Raw genomic sequence first — 5,126 nt, 5'->3', positions numbered from 1 at the left:
CTGGGGATGGATTTCATTGTGGACCTCCCTGCATCCCGAGGCCATACGGTCATTCTCATGATTGTGGATCGGTTTTCAAAAATGTGCCACTGTGTTCCTCTCAAGAAGTTACCCTCTGCACAAGAGTTGGCCACGATTTTCGCCAGGGAGGTCTTCCGGTTGCACGGTTTGCCCAAGGAGATTGTGTCGGATCGGGGGAGTCAGTTTGTGTCCAGGTTCTGGCGCGCCTTTTTTTCCCAGTTGGGGATTCATCTCTCTTCCTCCTCGGCCTACCACCCTCAGTCCAATGGGGCCGCAGAACGATCCAATCAGGCCTTGGAGCAATTCCTTCGTTGCTATGTCTCCGATCACCAAGACAATTGGGTTGACCTCCTGCCTTGGGCTGAGTTTGCCAGGAACACGGCGGTGAACTCTTCCTCTGGGACGTCTCCCTTCATGGCCAATTATGGGTTCCAACCTGCCGTGTTACCGGAGGTATTCTCTCCCCAGGATATTCCGGCTGTGGAGGATCACCTTTCCGTCCTACGTGCTTCTTGGGTACAGATCCAGAGGTCCCTTGAGGTCTCTGCGCAGCGCCAGAGACTCCAGGCTGATCGCAGACGAGCGCCCGCTCCTTCCTACCAGGTCGGAGACCGTGTATGGTTGTCCACCCGCAACCTCAACCTTCGAGTGCCCACTCCCAAGCTGGCGCCTCGCTTTGTTGGTCCCTTCCGAGTGCTTCGCAGGGTAAACCCGGTAGCCTATGCCCTTGCGCTTCCTCCTGGCATGCGGATCTCTAACGTGTTTCATGTCTCCCTGTTGAAGCCATTGGTGTGTAATCGTTTCACTTCCTCGGTTCCTCGGCCTCGTCCGGTCCAAGTGGGCAATCGTGAGGAGTATGAGGTGAGCAATATCCTGGACTCACGCCTGGTCCGCGGTCGGTTGCAGTTTTTGGTCCATTGGCGTGGTTATGGTCCAGAGGAGCGTTCCTGGGTTCCCTCCGCAGATGTCCATGCTCCTGCTTTGCTCCGAGCCTTCCACGCACGCTTCCCTCAGAAACCGTTCCTTACTCCGCGGAGGAGGGGCCCTTGAGGGGGAGGTACTGTCATGGTCTTACCTTCTTGCCGTTCTCCTTCGTTTGACATGTGCTGGCGGCCATCTTGGTTTCTGGGTTTCTTGTAGCCTCCCACCCTGCGGCTTCTCCTTCCCACTGGGAGGAGCTGGATGCCTAGCTCATATATATAGGAGGTCTGTGGCTTCAGTTCCTTGCTTGGTCCTCCTGTGTTCACATGCTTCTAAGACTGCTGCTGCTTCTGGTTCCTGATCCTGGCCTCGTCTGACTACCCCGCTGGTTCCTGATCCTGGCTTCGTCTGACTACCCCGCTGGTTCCTGATCCTGGCTTCGTCTGACTACCCTGCTGGTTCCTGATCCAGGCTTCGTCTGACTACCCCTCTGGTTCCTGACCTCTGGCTACGCAAGACCCTGCTTCGGTTTAGCCATCCGTTTGGACTTTTGCTTACAGCTTGATTTTCAATAAAGCCTCCTTATTTCCACTTATCTCTTGTTGTACGTCTGGTTCATGGTTCCATGACAAGCAGATAGTCCATGTGCATAACACGTGCTGAAAAGATATCACAAAATGGCGGTATGCATAAGATGGTGGTTCAACTGTTAAATCTTGTCATTCAACATAAAATTGTGGATATATTTCTCTCTTCAGTATCTGTACTCTCACTATAAGTTATTTAAGCACTTTATGATCTCTGTGAGAGGTAAATCTGAGGTCTAACTAATAGTTCTAGGTGCTGAATTTGGTCGCAATTTTCAGTAACTATTTGCAGATTGGCTGAGTATGATCTGGTATGGTTGTATGCAAATTGGATTGCAATATGGATATCGAATTTGAATTATGAACTTTGTAGTTTGGAATTAGTTGAACTGTAGGTAAACACACATATAACTGGTTCAGTAGGAACATTATTTAACTCTTTTAAATACCTATTTTGGCCTCTCTGCTTCCATAAACATAGCTCTTAGTGGAGTGTGTGTCTGTTCAGCTTCTCTCTCTGGTGAATAATAGTTTTTAGCAGCTCCTGCTAGGGGAATTTCCCACACAGGCTGTGTGTGAGGCTGGCTGTGATTGGTCAAAACTCCTGCTGTGTGTGAGGCTGGCTGTGATTGGTCAAAACTCCTGCTGTGTGTGAGGCTGGCTCTGATTGGTCAAGACTCCTGCCCAGCAACAACAGTTTAACTCTATGCTTTCTGTTTTTTCTGCTGTGTCATTGAACTCACTTTACATTATATAATGAATCTTAAAGGCATATTATCTTTTCTGCTTCTGTAAACACAATATATATAACAGTTATATGACATCCAAAACATGAAGTCACTGTAAATAACTCTGCTTTTGTCTTTAACACACAAACATAGGAACTGTATTAAGGTTATTGGCAGGCCTGGCTGTATAAACACACAAGCTATATTAGAAACCTAGGACAGGTCTTAGCTGGCCAGCTACATGCCTGGGGCTATAATTATTGGAGGGCACCAAGGCCATTATAGGGGCAATGTAGCTTTCACTGTTAGGGCTCATACACACTCGTGCTGCAGACCGCAAACAGCAGTCCACAATGCACGGGCACTCTCCGTGTGCAAAGCGTTTACAGATGCGGACCCATTGACTTGAATGGGTCTGTGATACGCAAGGGACGGGTCGCACCGCAAAAAAATAACATTTTTACGGTGCAGGGGCACAGACCAAAATCTCACGGAAGAGCTTCATAGTGCTTCCGTGGGCTTCCTATCTGTGCCTCTGCTCCTCACCGCTCTGTATCTTGAGGATTGGGGATCCATTCAAGTCAATGGGTCCGCATCTGTGATACGGAATACACAGGGCCCGTATTGCAGACCGCAAACAGAGGGTCCACAATATACGGGCACCGGCCCTGTGTATTCCGTATCACACACGCGCATGAGCCCTAAAGGGGACACTGTGAACAGAAAGGTTATGGAAGCCCTGTGGTATCTGAAACAATCTGCAGTGACTTACGTGCAGGGAGTAGCGTTGAGCGAACTTGTGTTTTAAGTTCGGCGTCTAAAGTTCGGGTTATCGAAGTATCCCGTTATGGATTCTAAATTCCATTATGGTCCGTGGTAGCGGAATCCATAACGGGATACTTTGATAACCCGAACTTTAGACACCGAACTTAAAACACAAGTTTGCTCAACACTAGCAGGGAGCCCTGGTGAACCTGTAGCTGAACTTGATGTCGACTACCCCTTAATATTGTTGCTTGGCTACATATAATAATATTGCCATATAGTATTCAAGTAATAGCACTATGCAGCGCCATATAGTATTCAGATATCTCCAAAGAGTGCCTTTATGATTAACATATAGTCTCCAAATAATACCACCATACAGAGCCTCTATAATATTGCCTTATAGTAACCAAATAATACCAACATACGGTGCATTATAAATGATGTAATATATTCAATGCCCATATAACAGTGGCATAGACTTGTAAAATAAATGTTGCTAAATAATACCTTAAAGAGGTCTTCAATGCTCCTGGTATTGATCACCTGTCCTCAGGATAGGTCATTATTATTATCATCTTTGGAGTGAGCTGAACCTCCGTGTTGCTCGGCGATAGCCCCGAACCCTGACAGATCTAGAGGAGATCTGTGTGGAGGAGTGGGCCAAAATCCCTGCTGCAGTGTGTGCAAACCTGGTCCAGAACTGCAGGAAACGTCTGAGCCTCTGTGATTGCAAACAAAGGCGTCTGCACCAAATATTAACACAGATTTTCTCTGGTGTTCAAATACTTATGTTCAGCAGTGCAAGACAAAAAAAATATTTAAAAATCATACAATGTGATTTCCTGAATTTTTTTATTTTATTCTGTCTCTCAGAGTGGGAATGCACCTACAATGTGAATGTCAGACCGACCCCTCCATGATTTCTAAGTGGGCAATTTCACAGATATCTCCAGATGTGCAATATTGTTTTACAGTTAGAAGGTTAGTTGGGATTGAAGTTTTGAACATAGCTACAGTGGTCAGATATTGTATAAATAACATTTTCCCGGATATATCTCCTAATTGCTGGAGATGTCACACACTCAGTGGTACGTACATATGTTCATGTGTGGTGGTCTTGTCCAGTCCTTTTCAAACTATGGAGACAGGTTTTTGATCTTATATCTCACCTGGGTACCCAACAAATTTCGCCATCTCCGTTATTAGCTTTACTTTCAATAGGCTTTAATGATCTTCCCTCTCATCTACAAACCATAGCTGCTCATTTTATCTTTACTACCAGTTTGAAGATTGCTTCTTGTTGGAAACAAGGAAACGTACCTACTCTTCTAAACATTATTAGAGAAATTAATAACTGTTGGTATGAAAGGAAGTTTGCACGTGCAAATAACAGGTTGCACACCTTCAAAATCAGGTGGGATGTTTGGCTAAATTCCAACTTCTGTATGCTACCGGATAAACTATTTTAAATGACCTCCTAAAACTGTTCATTTTTCATATGAGTTCCTTGTCTCCTGCTCTTCTACTGCTCAATTCCTTATATTGTACTCATTTATCATGCACACAATGTATTTTGTTTCAATTTGTTCTGATGTTATTCTGTACTTTATTGTACTTTAAACTTAATACTCCCCTAGTTTATGCGGGAAATGTGTCACCTGTTACCTACATACCTACTAAAACTTTCAATAAAAATGTATTGTTAAAAAAAAAAAAAAAGAAGTTCCTTTATTTTCTTACAGCATTTGCAGCCCCAGGACTATTTTTTTCCCCCTTGCACTTCAATATTCATTTAAATTAGGGCTGCAGCTAACGATTATTTGATAGTCGATTAGTTGTTGATAATTTCATTGATTAATCTGGAAAAACAATAAAATGACAAAAAAAGGGTTTATATGATTTTACTTTAAAAATTATGTTCAAAGGCCATATTAAAACAAATTTAGGAGTTACATAATTATAAAACTTTTGCATTACAATGTAAAAAATGGTCAGGGCTGAGGCTATCTCTCTTCTTACACGCTATGTTGCCTGTTGCAGAGTAGAGGCGTTCTGATGGTGTGGATGGACTTGGAATAGACAAGACAAATAGGGAACGGGG

The sequence above is a fragment of the Bufo gargarizans genome, chromosome 4 (genome assembly GCF_014858855.1).
Source record: "Bufo gargarizans isolate SCDJY-AF-19 chromosome 4, ASM1485885v1, whole genome shotgun sequence".
NCBI classification, from domain to species: Eukaryota; Metazoa; Chordata; class Amphibia; order Anura; family Bufonidae; genus Bufo; species Bufo gargarizans.
Note: the sequence above shows the minus strand (reverse complement) of the source record.